General features: G+C 34.2%; 1 protein-coding gene across 15 annotated transcripts in view; it reads left to right on the top strand.

The window, feature by feature from the left end:
* Positions 1–23,367, top strand: part of ZBTB20 (zinc finger and BTB domain containing 20) — an 800,060-nt gene that overhangs the window by 53,656 nt on the left and 723,037 nt on the right. For 2 of the 15 annotated variants that reach the window (XM_078066341.1, XM_078066335.1), the window contains exon 2: positions 18,257–18,321. The exons of the other annotated variants lie outside the window; for them this stretch is intronic. The gene's annotated coding sequence lies outside the window, so the exon portion shown is untranslated. The remainder of the gene's footprint in view (positions 1–18,256; positions 18,322–23,367) is intronic. 15 annotated transcript variants of the gene reach the window in all.

The following is a 23,367-nucleotide window of genomic DNA, read 5'->3' as shown; positions in this document are numbered from 1 at the left end:
AGTGGCAGAACCAGGATTGAACTCTATTTCAATCTAAATTTGACAGCAGTTGGTGCTCTTAACCACCAGTATATGTAATTTTTGACTGTACAGTTAACCTTCAGAGTCAGGCTGTGCCTCTGTTTGGTAAGTACAAGCCACTGAATACTAATTAAACTTTGTGGGACTTAAATTCATTTCCTTTCTAGGGAACAAACCATTTTGCCACATTTAATTAATCCAGTATTTTTTTTTAAGTCTTGTAAAGTTTGGTGTTAATAATACCTAATACTTTAGGGACAATCCACTGAAGTGAACAATCTTTTGTTTATATTTTTATTTGAGAGTTGTAACTCTTTGATGGAACAGATTATTTGAATGAAAATTTTAATCTTATCTATTATGACATGCCATTAAACACAATAATTTCATAGCATAGCCTTTGTTGTTGGTCTTAAAATAATTTATTTATATTTAAGATCCAAAGCAAATATAAATAGCGTCAATGCCACAGTGCTTCCTAAAATCTAAAAACTGATTCCTGAGCATTTTTGATGTTCTTGTTTAAAAAAAAGCACCTCATAGTATAAAATGACAGCCTAGGTACACAGTAGTGTACAAACTAATACAATTTCTCATTTACTAAGTAAATGAATTGTTAAAAATGTTATGTATACATTTTTATAGATTTAATAATATTTTAAATACAGTAGAGGTATTAATAATTTAAAGGAGCTCTGAAATTCATTTTTTAGGTGTAAAACTAATTATGATTTTATAAAGTTTAATATGCATATATTTGGGAGCTATTCTTAATGCCTCTAAAATTATATTTTAAAAGATACATTTTTTTAAAAGACCCACTAACCAGGAGATACAGTGTTGTCTTTAGTTGACTTTCGAGTTTATTGGAAATTTGGGTTCTATTTTAACTTCCTTCTCTAAGGGTGGTCTTTTTCCAAATGGCATTCTTTTAAACTCTGTCAAGTGAATGAATGCTACCATGAAGAAAGAAGGGTAAAAATATATAGTGAAGAAGTTTACCTATACTCCTTTTTCATATGTAGAAATTGAAACATGATTTTTTAGAAAGTCCCATTTAGCAGCAGAGCATAAATTGGAAAATTTGGTGAGTGATTTATTTAGACTCCACAGGGAAAATCCTGTAGGGTGTTTTTGAACATCCTAAATTTATTTTGATTTGAGACCAGCTTAAAGGGCATGTCTATCTTAAAACAGTTCTCCATTTTCCTGAGAAAAATTCCAGTGGAGCTAGTTGTGGGAGGTAATATCCCAACAATGAACCTTTTGGGGCCAAATAAGCAATTTCACACAACTTACTCCATCGCTTTCCTTAAACCAAAACCTGTCTTGCCCAGTGGGCTTGTTTAATTTTGACTGCTAATTTTATTTCTCTGCAGAGGCAAAGGAGACAGGAAAAAGGAGGGAAAATAACGGATGGCATGTGGGTGAGGTTTTGGCTCAGGGAATAAATTTTAAAAGATCCTAGCCAGTGTAGGGCTACAGAAGGCAGTTGGTGTCTGAAATTTACTCCTGTTTTACAGATTAGGAAATGGATGCCAATAGAGGTTAAATAAGTTGGCTAAAATTACACAGTAGTTTCCAGTGTTGGAGTCGGTCCTGGGAACTAGGTTATTCATTACTTCAATAAGACAATTAGTCAATCCACTTTCTCTGTAGATCAAGATGTCCTTCTAATATCCCTATTCCCTATTACTTTCCTCGTCTTTTTTTTTTTTTTTTTGCTGCTACTATTTTTTTACATCTAAAAAATCATTCTGCTTATAATTTCAGGTTTAGAAGCTGGTTGAACAAGTTTATTTTGACTCTTAAGACCATTTAGAACTAGCTGACCTTTAAGGGCAGTGTGTATCATGTCAAGCTTTCTGCCTCTATTTTATTGGTGTACGTGAGTAATGAACATGGAACAGAAAAAAAAATGGTTTGAATAAATTAGTTCTGAGCTCATGGCACACTTCTAAACATGTAAAAATGTCGTGGGCACCTAATAAAAGATAGGCCATTGTTTTTTTGTTTGTTTTTAGATTTACAAAAAAAAAAAAAATTGAGCAGATAGTACAGAGTCTGCATATTATTCATCCTCCCCACCATGGATTTACTTTTAGTAACATTTACATTAATACAGTCCATTTGTTAAAATTAATGGACTGATATTGATATATTATTATTAACTAATATCCATAGTTTATTCAAATTTCCTTAGGTTTTTAAAAATTATTATTCAATTTATTTAAACAACAACAAAAAAAGGAAAAACAGTTTAACCATTTCTCCCCCCATCCCCCACCTCTGGCAACCACCAATCTGTTCTATCTATAAGCTTAGTTTAGTTTTTTTTAATTAAAATTTTTTTTTTAGATTCCACGCATAAGAGAGATCATATGGTATTCATCTTTCTCTGTCTGACTTATTTCACTTAGCATAATGCCCTAGAGGTCCATTCTTGTTGTCTCAAATGGCACAATTTCATTTTTTATGGCCAAATAATATTCCATTATGTATATATACCACATCCTCTTTTTCATCGATGGACCCTTAAGTTGTTTCCATGTCTTGGCCACTGTAAATAATGTTGCAGTGAACATGGTGTTGCATATATCTTTTCAAATTAGTGTTTTCATTTTCTTTGAATGAATACCCAGAAGTGGAATTACTGTATCATATTATTGTAGTTCTATTTTCATTTATTTGAGGAACCTTCATACTGTTTTTCATAATGGATATACCAATTTACATTCCCACCAACAGTACACCAGGGTTCCCTTTTCTGCACATCTTGCCAACAATTATTTCTAGTCTTTTTGATAATAGCCATTCTAACAGATGTGAAGTGATATCTCATTGTGGTTTTGATTTGTATTTTCCTGATGATTAATGATGTAGAGCATCTTTTCAGGTACCTGCTGGCCATCTGTGTGTCTTCTTTGGAAAAATGTTTATATTCAGATCTTCTGCCCATTTTTTAATTGGATTATTTGTTTTTTTTTTGCTATTGAGTTCTTTATATATTTTGGGTATTAACCCCTTATCAGATATATGGTTTGCAAGTATTTTCTCCCATTCAGTAAGTTGCCTTTTCATTTTGTTGATGGTTTCCTTTGCTGTGAAGTTCTTTAATTTGATGTAGTCCTACTTACTTATTTCTGCTTCTGGTGTCACATTAAAAAATCATCACCAAGACCAATGTTAGGAAGTTTACTGCTTATGTTTTCTTCTAGGTGTTTTATGGTTTCAGGTCTTACGTTCAAGTCCTTATTCCAATTTGAGTTAATTTTTATGTATGGTGTATGATAGTGGTCCAGTTTCATTCTTTGCATATGACCAATTTTCCCAGCACCATTTACTGAAGAGACTCTCCTTTTCCTATTATATATTCTTGGCTCCTTTGTCATAAATTAATTGATCAGATATATATATATGTTTATTTCTGGGCTCCCTGTTCTGTTCTGTTGATCTATGTGTCGATTTTTATGCCAATACAATACTGTTTTAATTACTATAGCTTTGTAATATAGTTTGAAATCAGGAAGCAAGATGCCTCCAGCTTTTTTCCTCTTTCTCAAAATTGCTTTGACTATTCAGGGTCTTTTATGATTCCATTCAAATTTTAGGATATTTGTTCTATTTCTGTATAATATCCCATTGGAATTTTGGTAGGGATTACGCTGAATCTCTATATTCGTTTGGATAGTATGGGCATTTTAGCAATACTAATTCTTTCAATCCATAAGCATGGAATATCTTTCAATTTATTTGTGTCTTCATAAGTTTCTTTCATTAATGTCTTAGAGTTTTCAATTTACAGGTCTTTTACCTCCTTGGTTAAATTTATTCCTAGATATTTTTTTGTATGATTTTAAATGAGATTGTTATCCTAATTTCTCATTCTGGTAGTTCATTATTCGTGTATAGAAACACAACAGATTTTTGTGTGTTGATTTGTATTCTGCAACTTTACTGAATTTGTTTAAATTCTGACAGTTTTTAGATTTATTTATTTATTTGAGAGAGAGAGAGAGTGTGTGTGCAGGGTGGAAGGGCTGAGGGACAGGGAGAGAATCTTAAAGACCACACTGAGTGCAGAGCCTGACGTGGGGCTCAATCTCACAACCCTGAGATCAAGACCTGATCTGAAACCAAGAGTTGGCCACTTAACTGACTGTACCACCCAGATGCCCCAATTCTGATGGTTTTTTGATGAAGTCTTTAGGGCTTTTCTATTATGTCATCTCCAAATAGTGACAGTTTTACTTCTTCCTTTCCTATTTGGATACCTTTTATTTCTTTTTATTGCCTCAATGCTCTGGCTAGGGCTTCCAATACTATATTGAATAAAAGTGGTGAGAGTAGGCATCCCTGTCTTGTTTGTGATCTCAGTGGAAAAGCTTTATGATGTTTAGCTGTGGGCTTATCATATCATATATTATATTGAGGTATGTTCCTTGTATACCCACTTTGTTGAGAGTTTTTATCATAAATGAATGTTGAATTTTGTCAAATGCCTTTTCTGTATCTATTGAGATAATCATATGATTTTTATCTTTTGTTACAGTTGTATATCACATTGACTGATTTGCAGATGTTGAAATATCCTTGCATCCCTTGAATAAATCTCCCTTGACCATGGTGTACGATCCTCTTAATGTATTGTTGAATTTGGTTTGCTAATATTTTGTTGAGGAATTTTGCATCTATGTTCATCAGGGATATTGGCCTATAATTTTCTTGTGCCATTCTTGTCTGGTTTTGGTATTAGGGTAATGCTGGCCTTATAAAATGAGTTTGGAAGAGTTCTCTCCTCTTCTATTATTGGAAGAGTTTGAGGAGAATTGGTATTAATTCATCTTTGAGTGTTTTGTAGAATTCATCAGTGAAGCTTTCTGGTCTTAGACTTTGTTTCTGGGGAGGTTTTTATTGATTTCGCCTCTTTGCTAGTAATGAGTCTGTTCAGATTTTTTATTTCATCATGATTCAGTGTTGGTAGGTTGTATGTTTTTAGGAATTCATCCATTTCTTATAGGTTGTGCAATTTGTTAGCATATAATTGTTCAAAGTAGTCTCGTATGATCTTTTGTATTTCTATGGTATCAGTGGCAACATCTCTTTCATTTCTGATTTTATATATTTGAATCCTCTCTTTCTTGGTGAGCCTAGCTAAAAGTTTGTCAATTTTGTTTATCTTTTCAAAGAGCCATCTTAGAGTTTCATTGATCTTTTTTTATTGTCTTTTTAGAGTCTATTTAATTTATTTCTCCTCTGATTTTGGTTACTTCTTTTCTTCTAATTTTGTTCTTTTTTCTGATTACTTGAAGTATAAAGTTAAGTTGTTTGAGACTCCTCTCGTTTCTTAAGGTGTGCATTTATTGCTATGACTTCCCTTTTAGAACTGCTCTTACTGCGTCCCATAAATTTTGATATGTTACATTTCCACTTTGAGCTGTCTCATGGTATTTTTTTACTTCTCTTTTGATTTCTTCTTTGACCTATTGGGTGTTCAGTAGCATGTTGTTTAACCTGCAGATATTTGTGAATATTCTAGTTTTCTTTGTGTAATTACTTTCTAGTTTCATGCCATTTGTGGTCAGAAAAGAAGCTTGATAGGATTTCCATCCTCTTAATTTTATTAAGACTTGTTTTGTGTCCTAACATATTATCTATCTTGGAAAATGTTTCATGTGTACTTGAGAAGAATGTATATTCTGTTGCTTTTTTTGGATGGGATGTTCAATAAATACCCATTAACTACATCAGGTCTAACATGTCATTTTATGATGGATGTTTCCTTATTAATTTTCTATCTGGATGATCTATCCATTGATGTAAGTGGGGTATTAAAGTCCCCTACTGTTACTGTATTGTCTATTTCTCCCTTCAGGTCTGTTAATATTTGCTTTATGTTTTTAGGTGTTCCTATGTTGGGTACATACATATTTACAAATGTTATATTTTCTTGGCAGATTCACCCTTTTATCATTATGTTATGTCTCTCTTTGTCTCTTAGTGCAGTCTTTGTTTTAAAGTCTATTTTGTCTGGTATCAGTATAGCTACTCCAGCTTTCTTTTAGTTTCTATTTGCATGGAATATCTTTTTCCATCCTTTCACTTTTCATCTGTGTGTGTCCTTACATCTAAAGTGAGTTTCTTGTAGACAGCCTATAGATGGGTCTTGTTTTTTTTAATCTATTCAGCTACTCTATGTCTTTTGATTGGAGAATTTAGTTCATTTACATTTAAAGTAATTATTGATAGATATGTGCTTATTGCCATTTTGTTAATTATTTCTAGCTATTTTTGTAGTTGTTCTCTATTTCTTCTTCTCTTGCTCTTCCTTTGTAGCTTGATTTTAGGTGTATACTTGTATTCCTTTCTCCTTAACTTTTGTGAGTTACCATGAGGTATACATTTACATATAGTAAATACAAAAAGATAAAGAGAAAGAAATATAAGCATACAAGTACACTTATCATGATGAGCACTGAGTAATGTATAAAATTGTTGAATCACTATAGTGTACACCTGAAACTAATATAACACTGTATGTGAACGATACTGGAATTAAAATAAAAAAAAACTTAATAAAAAAATATAAGGATACTACTAAAGAAAGGCCATTGTTTTTATAAGTCCTATTTACAGTTTATCATAGGATTTTGAAATGACATATGCTACATTTTAATACCTTTTCTCCTAAATTGATGTCATTATATGAATTTAGGGTGAAAAAGGGGACCTCGGTAGAAATATGAATCACAACCTTAGTCTTCCATAAAGGGTTTATAACTTCCCCAAATATTCCCTCTGTTTGGGCCCCATGGGAAAATTGCTCCTTGGCCCTAGTATCACTTTGCTGACATGGTGGGTATGTACTGAGTCAATTTCTCACTGATATAATAAATAGTTGCTTTAAAAATAGGTAAAACTTTTTTGATGTTGAGGTGCCTGTTGAGTATTATCAACTACCTTTTAATGCTATTAATATGGTTCTAGATTCCAAACAAACTCAACTGGAATATGAGTTGTATTTGGTTATCAGCAACTAACTAAACAAGTATGCAACAGAGCACAGAAGTAATGTCATGATATCAGACATGCTACAAACAGGCCCCAGTGCACTAACAAATCCTGTAAATTTTTATTTGGAAATATTTAAGAGTTATTCAGAGTACCAATACCCCAGTGTAAGTCAGGTATATGTCCTTATGTTGACACATCTGCACACTTGGGTTCTATTCTAAGAATTGCAGTTTGAAGTAATCAAGATCAGAAGCAGCTACACATTTGATTCACCAAATGTGTCCTATCTACTTGTAAATAGCAGCTTATTTCCTTTTAGGATCTGATAAGGTTGTTGTTGTTGTTTATATCTTAGTAATATGAGTCTTTGGCAGCAGTACACACAGGCTAATTGTTAGAATATAAAGCTTTGTTAGAAATGGAACATAGGCTTTTGGTAATATTCTTAAATTCACACCAATTGGCAGGAAATTAAATATGGTTCTCTAGGAAATATATCGCAGAAGGCTTAAACTAGAATTGGTTAAAAAAGGAAAACCTTCTTCATAGGCATTTAGTTATTTTCTACCCCCCCCAAAAGTAATTTTTCTTTTATCTATGTATTTACTAAGCCTTTGGATGAAAGGGGAGAGTGGCAGCCACAGAATGACAGTGACCTAGAAGTGTAAAATTATAGTTAGTGGGGTTTGGATAATCTTTAGGACACATATAACCCAGGATATTTATCCGTGAGCTAAAAGGGGAAATGCTGTTTTCAGCATATTGCAAATAAAATGCTTAATTAAAATTCCTTAAAAATATAATAACTTGTTCCTAAGAAATTACTTTGCTTCTGAACAAATTAAGAGTAGGAAAAAAAAAAAAAAAAGAAAAAAGAAAGAAAGAAGGAAGAAGCTGGTAGTTATAAATATTATTTTTACATGTAGGTGCTTTTAATTTTTTAAAGAAATTGTTTTTATTAATTCCTAAATTCAAGTGAGAGGGAGATGGGAAAAGATTAATTGCCATTTAAATATGCAGTTCCAGATTTGTAGTCATCCTTCTGAACCAGGATGGAAAGACCATAGAAAAAATTATAGTGTGGAAATTATATTTCATGTGGTGAGACACAAAGTCAAGAAGTTTTCTGTTCTAATAAGGTGAAAGTGGTTACCAAAGAAACAAAAGTTTCTTATCACTGTGCCTGAGGCAAATGTGGCATATTAAGCTTAAAATGAATTCTCCTCTCCTGAATGCACACAACTCTTATTAATGTCTTGGAAATTATGCAGACATAGGAAAAGAGGAATAAGATTTTCTGGATACATTTGAATAAGCATCCATTGGGGTGTAGGGGCTATCTAATATCTATGGATACGTTAGTGTCAAAATGGCCCCAAATCAGTTTTTGCTATTTCACCATTTACTTGGGTTTAACTTTAGACTGAATGACTTGTTTTCCTCTTAAAACAGGCCTTTCTTTTAGTGATAGTTAGGTTCCCTGGTGGCCTGAAAGAGTTAATGCAATTTCCAAGAGTGTCCAACTTACTTCCAGGGAGTAGTGCGTGCATGTGAGAGTCTGGCTCCAGGATATTTGTTCACATCCCAAAACCAATTTGGCACAACTTAAAATGTCTGCTAGGGAGAGGATTCAGAGTGTTGTTAGGCCACGCAATTAGTGCTTTATTTCATGAGCACCAAATTCACCCAGTAGTGTTTTGTTTTAAAGAAGAGCTTGAAATTCACAATAACGGGTTTCATTTATCAGAGCCATATGGGACTCACCATCTTTGGATATATTTGTAAGGCTTTCACAAAGAAGACTCCTTAGGCATCTCAGATTTCACGGATTGGAGGGCAATCTGGATGAATATCTTTTTTGGAAATGATGAACTATCTTTTTCATATGTAGTCTTCAATTCAGTAATCCTTGAGAAGCTCAAGAAAACAAAACAAAACAAAACCAACAGGAAAGAGTTAAGTAAATCTCAGCTTATTAGCTTTTACTGGAACACAAAGGCCATAATCTTAGGTCTGGTTCAAATGCCAAGTATACCTTTGATGTTGAAATTTGGCCGCCTAATCTTTGCGGTTTGTGATGTGGTATTTATGAAAGGGAAGGTGGGTTCTAAGTCTCAACCTATTTTTGCACTTTTTGCTAGTTCTGCCATAGTCATATGTCAATTGATCATTGTAAAGCTATCTGCAACATGCAGACTGATAATACAGCATTGTGGGTTTTTTTGGTGTCTACCCAAAATTATTTCTTTGCTGCCTCCTCTTTTTCCATACTTTCCTGATCATTCGGGGTCTATCTTAATACAATATTTTCTTGAAAATGTCAATGTAAATTGATTTTTTTTGATATATCTCATATTTTTCTAGTGATATGTAAATTTAGAGATTTAAAAATAAAATCAAATTGATCTTCATTTGGCAGTGATTGCTAATACTTTGATTCCCAGTTTCTGTTAAGCTATCAATGACCTATAAACAAATATTTAAGTGTTTACTAATTAAAAATGAATATATTTTTAAAGCATAGAGTTTTCTTGTGTTCTGATAGGCAACCACTAGATTGTTAGGTATAAATTTTTTGTTTTCTCAGTTCTCTAGACTTTCTTGTAAAGGGCACACTTAATTCTGTTTGATAAATCTGGTAAGTCAGAATATTTGCAAGTCATAAATAGTATATAACAATGGCTATTGACATATATAAAGTCTATGTAAACTTCATGGGGATGATAATTTTATTTTATTTTAAGTTGTTATGGCAGGTTGGTAATTACTTGAAATAACTCTTGTTCATCTTTAAATACCATTTTACTGTATTCAGCCTTATTTTATTATCCTCTAGTTGATTTAAAAAAAAAAACTTGTAACACTTCATTTGCTAATGATGTTTATATTAGCATGTTTTAAGTTTCCCAGAGAATGTCCACTAAATTTTGTTCTGAGTTATGAACATGTTGAATAACATTAAATTAAAATAAATTAAATAAAACATTAAATTAAAATAAAATTTAGTATTCTTGGCTACCATTTAAACTTTATATTGATACCAATGTCATATATTTTAAATACTATTTCATAAAGATTCAAAAATCTACTCTCTACCATTTCTTCTCTGTTATGCACTTAGACCTTTGTTACATAGCATACCTTTAGAGTGCACACTTATATTGCTATATGTCATTGGCCCCCATCATAGACCAATGAGGCTGCTAGACAATAGGTAGAACATTGGAATTTTAGAATGAGTTATACCTGCTTAAATTGATTTGAGCATTAATTGTGCTGGATGGTTGAACATCTCCTCTTCTCTCTCTATTTCATTCTTAGTGAAACATTCTTTTTTTTTTTGAAGATTTTATTTATTTATTTGACAGAGAGAGACACAGCGAGAGAGGGAACACAAGCAGGGGGAGTGGGAGAGGGAGAAGCAGGCCTCCCGCCAAGCAGGGAGCCTGATGCGGGGCTCGATCCCAGGACCCTGGGATCATGACCTGAGCCGAAGGCAGATGCTTAGCGACTGAGCCACCTAGGCGCCCCTTAGTGAAACATTCTAAAAATCATTTAATGAGTATAATTAATTGTTAAAATACTCTTAGGATTAAGTTATATTATTTCTCTTTTCCTACAAACATAGGTATTGTGACCCAATGAAGTTAAATGTTTGTTTGTTTGTTTATTTATTTATTTATTTTTGATGTAGTGTTCCATGTTCTGAAAAAGTCATTATGGAACTAAACATGAATTTTTTTTTTTTGTCCGATGCCTGCTGTTTTCCATAGGGATTTTGAAATATTTTCTTTGGGAAAATGATATAGTGTTGGTGTAGTGCTCAGTAGTAACAAAGAAATTAAAGATGGCAGAAAGACTCAGGATAGAATGTGTGGACATAGATACAATGGTATTTCATAGGTCTTTCGATTTATATAAACTGTAGGCTGTGAAGAGAAGATAGACACATGAATCCACAAGAAAATGTGGCTGTAATGATCAATGGTTAATTCTTACGAAAATTCCTACTAAAGGACGGATGATGGGGGAAAGAAGGACAATTTGGTGGAATGTATGTGTGAATGGTAAAATTAGTTGCATGTTGAGAGTGTGAAGAAAAGAGATAAGGATTACATGTAGTTTTGTGGCTATAATTGCCTACTTTTCTGCTTGTAGGGATGCATGGCTCTTATATATAACGTTCTTGGTATAAGTAGAATTCGTAAATCATTTGGGTTGAGCAGGAGTTTTATTTGCTTGTGTAGATAGACCTGTTTGATTTTGAGGTGTGGTGTGCTATTATTCTTACCTTATGGTCAGTGTAAAGTTTATATTGTTTTTGTTCAAATTAAGTATAATTATGTGGAGCAGATGTGTCAGTGTGTGTGTGTGTGTGTACATGTGTACACATGTAAAGAAGGACACTTTCCCTTCCTTCTCTTTGTTTATCTGTCTCTTTGTATCTCTCCTGTGTCAGCTGCTTTTTGCTTGACAGTTTTCTTTGTGTCTATCATTTTTATCATTGACTCCATCTGGGTAGAAAATAAGGTGCTTTGTTTGTAAATTTTTAATGATTTTTTGTTGTTGTTATTTTTGTTCTTTCAGCTTGTTTGTACCTCAAGAATTAAGGTTCAAGTATAAGGTGTTTTATTTCTCACATTCAAGAGGTGTTTCTGTTTTCTTTCTTGTCCGTTTGTCCATATGTTTATGGGTCTCTGGTAGTCTCTGCAGTGAGACAGCAGTTTACTATCTGTGTGTGTGTGAAGTTAGCTAATTGGTGTTAGCAGAAATATTTTCACATGTTTTATAAGCAAAGTGCAGCAAGGTATATAAATGTAGATATGATCCAGACACGCGCATGCTCACGACTGTCACTGCTCATGCATAGGCGCTCAGAAGTAATTAATGTTAATAAGATTTTAATGTGCTTGTGAGATCATAATGAGGAGAAATGAATGCTCTGATTAGGAAAAGGTAACTGTGTGTGTGTTTTGGCTTAGAACAAGATTTCAATTTTTATAAACCGCAATTTTAGAACTTGTTTGTGATTGCATCAATTGGTTTTTATTTTCAAATTAGAGGTCTGTTTAGCCATTTGAATGATTAACCAAATAAATGGGTGAAACCCTGATCATAAGGAATACTGCAGGTTTTCATTTGCAAGGCAATGTTAGTGTACGGCAAGGCTGTGATCATGTCTTTTGCCAATGTACCATTTTTTATGTTGTTTTTTAAAAAGCTTTTTCAGAAGCTAGTTGTGGAGATAGAACTCATTTTTGTAAATGTAGGTGTTAGCTATATGTTTCAGAGATACCAATCAGACACTCTAACATTGTGTCTGAGATACATTCCTACCAGTCAGTCATGGCCATTTGGTGTCCAAAGAATCTGTGTTATGCTTCTTGAAATGTTTGTTGGGAAAAATGTAAAACAACCAAGATATTTCTTCTTAAGCGTCATCTTTATGAATTTTAGAGGCTTGACATCTTTGATAGTGAAGAAAATATCCCAAAGTAAGCAAAGATGCTGCTGTCTCATCATGGACTCAAATGCTATGCAGTCAACAGCCACACTATAGACTGGCTTGAATCCAGCTGGACACCAGGGGTCCTTCTCCACAACAAATTTTTTGAAGATATTGTTTACAGAGCTTTGGCATACATTTGCATTATTATTATTTTTAATTATAGGATAAATCTAAATATCTATTAAAGGCCCTTGCCCTGTAGCATATAGAAATTACTTATACATTTGTTCATATAAATAGTGGGTTAAGAAAGATATTCAGATTGTAATCCCTTTTAAAAGTAAGTATAGTGCTGAAATCCAGAAAGTCTTGGATATGAATTGGGATATGGGGTAGCGCACTTTATTTCCAACTAAATCCAACAGATGTGGTTTAAGTTCTTTCTCCCAGGTTTTGGTTATATTAATACAATCTTTCTGCTGGGGTTTAAAAATGATGATGAAGAAAGAGAAGGTGTTAAGAGTTTATTGTACTGAACGATTCTGCAATTTCTATGATTCTCAGAGGTGTGGTGGATTTTGCTTTCCATACAGTCCACAAGAATGATGATCATCTGACCAAGAGAGGCATTTGCCATTAATAATATTTACTTGACTTTGTTGGGACTTATGTCATTGAGACATAATTTTACTACAAATTTTGCCCGCTTGCAGTTTGTAAAGGAATTCATTGAAACTTTCTTCTGGTACTTGCATGGTTTCCTATTGGAAATTTTCCTATGCAGTCATACATATTTTTAGATTTTCTATTCTGTGCCATGAGTCTGTCTATTCATATGCCATGATTACATTATTTTAATTATAGAGGTTTTAGATTATATGTTAATATCTGAAGTATTAGCCTCCTTCCTCACCCCCACCAGCACACTTTTTTTCAGGGCTTTCCTGACTTTCTTGCTTTCTTGTTATTCCAGATGAATTTTATAATCAGGTAGCAGGCCTGAGGGGGTGGGAATCTTGATGGTATTTTTATTGGAATTATGATAAATTCATGAATTAACATAGGGACAATTAATATCTTTATGAGGTTGAGTCCTCTTACTCAAGAACCTGCTTTTTCTTTCCATTTGTTCAGTAGCTTTTGTGTCTCAAAAGTGTTGTACTTTCTCTCCTTATAGAGGTCTTAAACATTTGTTGCTAAGTTTGTTCTTTGGTGTTCTCTGCATTTGTTTATTTAACTGGTTATTACTTTTCTTTTCTTTTTTTTTTTTTTTACAAATTTGCTAGCCTAAATTGAGTTTTCTCTTCCATAATATTTTCTAAGTGGCTTTTTGTTTCTGTATAGGAAGGCTATTGATTTTTGTATGTTACTTTTGCAAACTCCCACTTTGCAAAAATCTCTTATTATTTATTAGCCTGAGGTGGGTTTGAGCCCTGCTTCTAGAACAATGTCTATGAGACTATGGACAAGTTATTCTGAACCTTTTTACTCTCTATAGAGCACAGATAAGAAAACCCCAAACCCCCAGACTGTTGGAAACTAAATGAGATCATATAGTAAAGCACCTGTTTTGCCCAACATATAGTAGGTACTCAATTACTGATATCCATTAATAACATAATGTAATGTGATATGTTATAGTGTAATATAACATATTATCATTATTATTATTCAAGTATGGTTAATATGTTGTTGGATTATTAAAAGTTTATCATCAGTTTTTACTATAAGAATGGGGTGAATTAAGGAAATGAAAAAAAAAAAACCTTAAACTTTCTGATAAACCTGGGTGATTTAAGACACTTAGGAACCAAAGATTAATTCTCAGGTTAGGGTATTTTATAGCTGTGCATGTATATTTCCATTACTTCTGCTTTAATTATGATTATTGCATGCAAGACTCTTCAGCCCTGGAGAGTAAGTGGAGGAAACTTCTTGATCATCTAGAGTGATTATTCAAACCAATTCATGGAGTACATGCATTCTAGCACTTATTAGCTACCTAAGTGGATGTGAGCATCTAATTTAAAGTTGTGTAACCATTATGTTCTACCTCAAGAACCTGGCAACATTACTTAGTAAACAATGCACTAACTTGTGAATGAACTTTTGTGGAGTAAATATGGAACATATATTATTGATGTAAGCAGAATAATAGTGTTTGCCAGCCCATTATATAACACTTGTCATGAAGTTGATGAAACAACAATAATTGATAAAAATGCAGTTCATTGTAATTGTCTCATGACCTCTCAGCATCTACTATAATTTAATAAAATGGATACTAACTTAGCAAATACACTCTTAATTCATCTGATACAATCTATTGCTAAAAAACGAAATGCCAGAATTTCAGGGCTCATTTTATTCCTACCTCATGGTTGTTTTGAGTGTTAAATGAGTTAATACACCAGCATTATAATGCTGTTAATAATGATGATCAGGCAAGTGCCTGGCTCATGGTAAGTGTTTGAATATGGTAGTAGTTTTTGTTATTTTTATTTTATTATTACCTTGGCTGGCTCTTCACTCTCATCCCCACATACATATTTTCCAACTAGATATAATCTTAGTAGAAGTGTTGTTCTATGCTTAGAATAAATGTAGGAAACATGTCTCATAATGGTCATTAAAAATAAACATAAAATAACATATTTTATATAATTTTTCAATGTTGAAATTAGCTAAGGTGGAAGTAAGAACTCCATAGCTGGAAGATGCAAAAGCTTTCATTGCTTGTGGATGAAATTTCTGAGGAGCTGCAAGGATGAAGAATGATTTCTCTCAAAGAATTATAGGTACATTTTGTCCATAGGTTAGAGTTTTCTAAGTTCTGGCTTAGCACTCAGTATAATTACTCCTCCACAGCCCCATAGAGCTCCTTTGTTCATTCATTCATATGGAAAATAACATAGAGTATGTATTCAGTATAAAACATTGTTCTGGGTAGTATGAGATATACAAATTGCAAGATTAGTTACATGAACTGTCCCTATTCAAGAAGTCTAGTAGGCAGTTCAGAAAGGAAACAACGAGGTTATGTGCAAGGATTTTGGAGCCAGATTATTTGGTTTGAATCCCTGCTCTGACACTATTTGTGTAACTTTAGGCAAGTTAGTTAGCCTATCTGTGTTTCAGTTTCTTTGCCTACAAAATGAGGCTGAAAATAGTACCTACTGTTTAGGATTGTCCTGAGGATTCAATGATTGGGTCCAGGCACAGAATATAGAGCAATAACATAAGCTCTCAATAACTTTGGTTAACATTAATATTATTATTATTACGTAGAACAGAATAAAAATAATGCTGTAAAACAATAAAAACAAAGTAATGCAGTATTGTAGAAGCTGATAATAGTAATTTTCACTATGGCTGGGGGAATAGAATTAGAGGAGCTTTATTAGATGAAGTAATGTTTGAAACCTTGGAGCATGATTTCTGTAGGGCAAGGAAGAATGGAAGGGTAGGGGTAAGTTGATTGCTAGGTTGAACAAATGGTCTAAGCAAAGATTTAAAAGTGGTAGAGAAATAAAAAATAAAACTTCTGGGACTTTGCAATCAGAAAGACTTCATTTTTTTTTTTTTAAGATTTTATTTATTTATCTGACAGAGACACAGTGAGAGAGAGGGAACACAAGCAGGGGGAGTGGGAGAGGGAGAAGCAGGCTTCCCGCGGAGCAGGGAGCCCGATGCAGGGCTCGATCCCAGAACCCTGGGATCATGACCTGAGCCGAAGGCAGACGCTTAACGACTGAGCCACCCAGGCGCCCCAGAAAGACTCATTTCTGAAGCCCAGCCCCACGTGTTAACAGTGTGGCGCTGGACAAAGCAGGCTCTGTTCATGTTCTCTTTTTCTGAGATGTAGTCTGGTAACTCTCTCTAGGCAGTAAGCGACAGCAGTGGTAGGGCTGACCTTGGCACGTGATGCCCGTTATCCAATGTCTGTAAACCATTATTTTGTCTAGTTTTTAGTAGTTTGTGGCAGGAGACTAAGTCCTGTTTCTGTTACTTCATCATTTTCAGAGGCGGAAGACCACATATTACTTTCACTTTTCTCCTCCTTGAGTTTGGGACCTATCATCTAATTGTGTTAGCACCCTGTAGTTGTTTACCTTGTTCTGTACTCAGTACACTGCATTACAATTTTTAGCTTGCTTATCTGCATCCTCATCACACTGGCTTCTTTGAGCACAGGTACTACGTCTGCTTCATCTTTATCTCCACTACCAACCCACTACTCTTTGGAGTCTGGCACATAGCAGGCAGTTAATGGATATTTTTTACTTTGAATTTAATTACTCCGATTTGTAGTTTTGTGCCATACTGTGAAAGACTTTTGAGTACTACACTAGAGTTTGGATTTTATTCAATAATAAACCACTCAGGATTTTTAAGGGGAGGGAAATTCCTTGAGCCTTTATGTTTTTGTTTGTTTGTTTGTTTTTTAAAGACCATAACTCTAGAAGCATAAAGATGGATGAAAAAGGTTAGAGGTTGAAAGTAATTAGATTACTTAGGATTTTAAGCAATAACAGTGGAAAAGAAAGAGCATTGGCAGGATTTGGGGGTTGTTTGGATGGGTGCTGCTAAAAGGAATGGTGAGAAAAATGACTTGTTTTCATAAATTGTTGATCAGTTCCTTTAGAATGAAATATTAGGTTATTTTGTCTTCTTTGGCACCTAATTAAAGGATTTTAGTGTAAAAATTTGCGAACAAAATTTCACAATGTAAAGAAGTAATTAATGGTAAGGGTTTATCTAAATTCTGTTTTAGTTTTTTACTAGAATAGAGCCTGAATTTAGGATATTTTATAATTCTTAAGGGAAAATGGATTATAAGTTTTATTTTCTTATGTAGGGATAATTTTCTATTATACCACAAATATCATTGTCTCTCTTTATATACATTTTTCGTCATTATACTCCCCCTTTTTTTTTTTTAAGATTTTATTTATTTGAGAGAGAGAGAGTGAGAGAATGTGCGGGAGGAGGGGCAGAGGGAGAAGCAGACTCCCTGCAGAGCAGGGAGCCCAATGCGGAACTTGATCCCAGGATGCTGGGATCATGACCTGAGCTGAAGGGAGATGCTTCACCGACTGAGCCACCCAGGCGCCCATAATCCTTTTTCTTTGGAATGAAATATCTTTCCCTGTTAGTTTTCTTTTTCTGAAAGGTTGTTTCTTCTCGTCTTCAGAATATGTTGTTGGTAATGAACTTAGGGCTAAAAGTTCATTTTGTGCAGTTGAGTGGGATAGTATGTGTAATGACTTAGAGTGAGAATTAATATTTCTCAAATATATTTTAACTTTGATTTTGTAGTACCCCTTCTTATCCAAATGTTGTCTCTTTTTGAGAGAAGTTAGAAGAGCTAATGAGAGTGTGGAAGCAGTGGTAGAAGTGAGGGGGAACAAGAAACATTAAAACAATTATGGAAACCCTCCAGTGCCAACATTTATGTATACAATATAATAGTAGCTTTTTGAAAAGTTAAGACACTTGTAACAAGAACATGTTTAAGTGGTCTGAAGGACATTAGTTAGAACTAATGGGTTGAATATGTGGAAGGAAACATTTCTTCCAATGAGTTCTATTCACTTTGGCATAATCCTTTAAGGAAATAATGCTTCTTAAGAAGGATGATTTAACCTAAGAAAAATGATACAGTGTTCAAATCAACAATAGCATCCTGACAAGGTAGGGGAATATTTTTAATATTATATTCCATTTCTCATTTTAGTTTCTTTTGTGAACTATTTCTTACTACTGTTATAGAGAATGGTACAGACAATGACTATTATTTATGGAATCACCCTTTGTGCTGGTAACTGAACTATGAGGTAAATATCTTATTCTTCACAAAAATTTAATAAGGCAGATATTATTTACGTTTTATCAATGAAGAATCAAAGGCTAAATTAGATTAAGTAACTTCCATAAAGCAACACATCTAGTTATAGTGTAATTATTTGGATTCAGTGGTATAACAGGTGAAAATGGATCACGAAGTCTGATATGTGTACTGTTATGTATGATGAAAGGTGTTTCTCACTTTTATCCAGTAAACAGAGGAAGATGAGCTTTTTGGAACTAGAGTGGGAAAGGGCCGGGAAGGGAGGGCAAATGTTTGTGTTTTTGACAGTGTAAGTTTATCAGAGAATAAAAGAAGGCTGATGCCTCACGGTGGCTTGTCGAAATTTCCAAAGCATAGATATTGCTTTTGGTACTCCATTAGACAGTGATGGCCAGGGTACTTGAAAAACAGCATTATGCCTTGATGAGGCCAGTTGAGAGGCCAGGAGCAATGGTGGCCACAGGAAGTGTTCTTATAACTTTTAACTCTATTTGTAATACCTTTTTACTCTGTTAGAGCCCACGGGACTTTGATGCCATGTAATGAGTGCTGCATCAGTGTCACCACTGATCTGACCTCAAAGTCTTAACCACTGTTCTATTTTGTATAACAAACATATTATTCAATATACTTGTGTCACTTGCAGAAAAATCCAACACCTATTCCTGCAAACAGTGTTAAACTCCAAAGTAACATGAAGCTATAGCCCAGAGGGGGAAAACAATATGTAGTATGATCTCTTACTATTAGTGAGGAGCTCCCCAAATGTATAAGCAATTAGAAATTCTCTAAGTTTCTTTTGCTTGCAAGAATATTCACACCTAAGTGAATTGCGGAGATTAAAAAACCCTGACTCTCAAGTTCAGCTATAAAAAAAGTCTAGTTATTTGCCTAAGTTTCAAAAGAATAGTTCCCTAAGTATTTCAAAATGTTCAACTGGCTGCCCTAGCCATTCTCTTTGGAAGCTTCTTTCTCATCCTCATGGCACATCCCTCTGGCATGCATGACCAGCTGCAAGCTAAGCCCTGTGGAATAAGAATTCTTTCATCCCTTTGTGTGATGTGTTTCATTTTCAGAGTTTGGATGATCCTCTTCGGCAGCAGCAGCAGGCATTGTTAGTTTCAATAGGCAGTCTGGATGCACAAGAACAGTCGTCATAGAGAGACAGGCTCTAGGGTCCATCCCTTCGTGCCATGGTGCTGTGTTAGATCACTTTCCTCTGCTGGGTTAATGGCCAGAGAAAAAGGGAAACAAACTGTACCCGAAGCAGTCCAGTTAAAGTACTTGAACTTCACTGACGTCCATCCTATTGTTGTCTTAACTTCCTAACCTTTGGTTAATTATTCTGACCAGTAGAAAGGAATAACATAAATAAGAGAATTATCTTAAATTCCCTATTTTCTTTAGTTTGACAAGCCATCAATATTTTGTTATATAAGATGAAATAATAATGTGATTGGTAGAGTGCAACTTTTTGTTGTTGTTGTTGTTAATCTTTCTCTTTCCTAATATCTTCACCAAAGTCACTGCCAGGACTTATTGTATGAAACTGCTAAGCCTTTAAATATTTATCTCTGTTAACAGTCTACACTGCAGCATTAGTTCATTCTGGGCACTTTGGTTTCCTTGAATCTCCAATTGATCCCACTCCCATGGCTGTGATATTCTTTTCCTGGTTAATCAAGAATTCTCTATTTCTGCTCTGTCATCCATGCCACTGTAAGTAGGAAAGTAATTTAGGTTTTTGGCTCTCAGCCTCGTCATTTATGAAATGACCTCCCCTGACTCTGAAGTTCTGTGTCCAAAATACAAACTAGGATTTCCAGTAGTAATAATTTGTATGTATATGATGATTGATAGTCTGCGGAGTGTTGTCATATATTTTATTTATATAATTCTGACCATAGTTCTGTGGAGTGGATGGATCTCCTTTTTCAGATAAAGATACTGTAGCTCAGAGAGGTGAAGTGACTAAACCCATATCAAATAAGTGGTAACTGGCTGAACCTGAACTTTAAATTCAGAATTTTTCCTCTAGTAGGGAGAAGGTTTCTTTCTTAAAACTCAAATTTCTTCATTGATTAATTACAAGTTTGTGTGTGTGTGAGTGTGTATGTTCATGCTTTGGGAAGGGGCTTCCTTGTACTTACTTGAATTTGGGATACAATTTGTCACCCTAGTTTTATCAATGAAGGAGTCTCCTAGGATTTCTAATTAAGAAAGATAAGAAGGAATGTGTTACCTTTCTAGTATAGAATTTTGGTGTTATTGTGAACTCCTCTATCAGATTTAATTGTATTTTTCAATTGCAAATCCATTCTGCCAGAAATCTAATATACCCATATACCTATTAAATAGTATTGTTTGCATTTAGGGAAGATACGAATATAATAGAAGCCATCTTAGCCAATCCCTGCTTCAAGCGAATAGGATACTCTCTGAAAAATGGTGTATTTTGTTTATCTGTTTACTTGTTGGTATGCTTACCTAGAGTCATTTGTGTTTGTTTTCAATTTTGTTTATGCCTGTTGAATGTGCAGTTGTAATTTAATTATGCAGACTGATGAAATAGGAGTAAAAAAAGTATAAAGCATTGTTGATTTTAAGAAACCTAAGTTGAATGCTTTGGAAAGACATTTTAAAGTTGAGTCACTAAAACAGATTACAATCTAAATAGGTGTGTAAATAACTGTGTAAGATTGCCCAGGTTGGGGGTAGGGGATGAATGTAAAAAATCTGGAAAGATCTTGCACTGAATTTGCTTTGCAAGTCCCTTTAATCTCTCAGTGACTTTAAGGAATCCAAAACCTTTAAACTCTCACTGATTTTAAATAGGTGATATGATGTGGTACAGTTTAAGCAAGAAGAATAATGTGACTTAGCAGACCAGGAGTCAGTGACAGCCCTTGGTCCTTCATCAAAAGGTTTGAACTTTACAGGTGTAAAGTTTTATGTTTTACCTTTAAATAAACTAAATATGTTAAAATTGCTTTAACCGGCTTCTTTCTGTGTCTCAGTGTCCTGTGTAAAATGAAGATAAAAATAATTTTACCTAACAAAGATTTTTTGGAGTGTGTGAGGATTAAATGAATAATACATGCATAGCACCTAGAACAGTGCTGGTCACAAGTACTAAAAAAGTTGTCTATCTTCGTCGTCATCATCTGAGATTATCTGCTGTAGGGCTCATGTATACTTGTATTGAACACATAATTTCTGGATCACTCCTGCCAGTGATTGGAGTATTTTAGTAGCAAGACATAATAATTCTGTTTGGGTTAGCAGCAAAACTATTCATTTCCTACTTCCATCGCACCGTTTTTTTAAGGATTTATGGGAAGAGGAAATTTGACTGTACCTGTTCTCAGGAGAGACCTGAAACTATGTAAGTGAAAGGGCTAGGTGTAGTCTCAGCTGAAGACCATTAAAAGGAGAGTTTAACGTGTATTGGTGGAGCGGCGTGGGACGCGTACACAGTACCTACCCATGCAGAACCTAGATCTAGCCCAGGCATTTCTCACTGAAATGAACACTAAGCTTCATGATCGCAGTCCTCTCATAATTGTAAATAGCAAACAAAGGAGAAGGAAAAAAAAAAGAGTGACAAAAAACCTGGTAGTTGAACTTGAGTAGTTGTGTGGTGGTCAAATACTAAGTGCAACAGTTGCACCCTACTCTATGCCCGCAATTCCTAAATGCTTCTGCTAACTGATACGTTATAGGTTTTCATTATTGAATCCACATTTAGAAATTGCTATTTAGAGGAGAATTAAGCTTTTACCTGTGTTCTTTCTGAATGCTGGCACACACATTTTTGTATCATTTTACATCCTGTTTTTCTACCTAAGAACGTGCTCCTTATAGGAAAGAAGCTCGTGCTTCAGGGTCAGAGACAACACCAACACTGCTGATTGTTTCCCCCTTGGTTTGGATATTATAGTGATTCCAGTGCCATTAGAGTGAATACATTATCAACCATTTATTATTAATATTGTTATTAGTGATTTACGTAGCACTTCCATAATCTTTAAAAATAAAGCAAATAAAGCAAAGTGGAATTTAAGACATTTTCCAAAGTTGAAAAAATTTTAAGTGGTATGATCTAAAGTTATTAAGTACCCTTTTGTGTTTTAAAATAGTACAGATATCACCATTGGTCCCTTTCAATGGCTATTATGGAATTACGTCTATTTGGTTTTCATATTGTAGTCCATCCTTACCTGTCGTAATGCTTTTGATTAAAATGAATATTGTTTTTCTACTTCATAGCCCATCATAACATTGGGATTACCTCAGCTCATACAACATACATTTTCCTACCCATGAATATTATTCAAATTTCTTCTCTACTCTTTCTTTCCTTTGCCTTCATTTCAATTATTATATGTCCTTCCAATTTCAGCTGTCCTCAGCCTTTTGCCCTCAGGTGTGTATTCATATATACATTTTTTGCTCTTCCTTATGTAATCATTTGTTAACTTGTATTCCTCTTTCTAACCTACACTTTTATTCCTTAGTTTGTTGATTTAAATTTCGCCCACTTTTTTCTTTAGCTATGCTATTTCCATATAGTTATTTTACATGAAGAGAGTAGTAGAACTTATAAAAAGTAGGCAGTATCCCAGAAAATGGCAGTGTTTATACCAAAGTACAATAGGCTAGGTATTCAGGCTTCTGTGCAGTGAGGACCTACCCATTTTACCCTCTGGCTATACAAGATATTTTTAAGGAGGTAGAATTCAAGAGAATTTCTTTCTTCACATGAAATTCCCGTCAGTCAACATGATAGTCAGAACCCCTTGCTAAGCACCTTTCCAGGCAGAGAAAAGAGTCAATCTCAGTCTGGATATGTTCAGAGTGCTCTGTTCTTGACTCATATCCCTGGGGACCAGCCCCTTGATAGTTTAAATTTTAGGTTATGGATTAAGGTATTTCTGTAACTGACTTGGGATGCTTTGCTAAACCCCAGGTGATAGGTTAATACCTCATTAGCAGTGATTTCCTGTGACGCTAAAATTGAGGTAGGTAAGCA

This window comes from Halichoerus grypus, chromosome 1 (genome assembly GCF_964656455.1).
Source record: "Halichoerus grypus chromosome 1, mHalGry1.hap1.1, whole genome shotgun sequence".
Classification (NCBI taxonomy): Eukaryota; Metazoa; Chordata; class Mammalia; order Carnivora; family Phocidae; genus Halichoerus; species Halichoerus grypus.
Note: the sequence above shows the minus strand (reverse complement) of the source record. Positions and strands in the feature narration are given on the sequence as shown.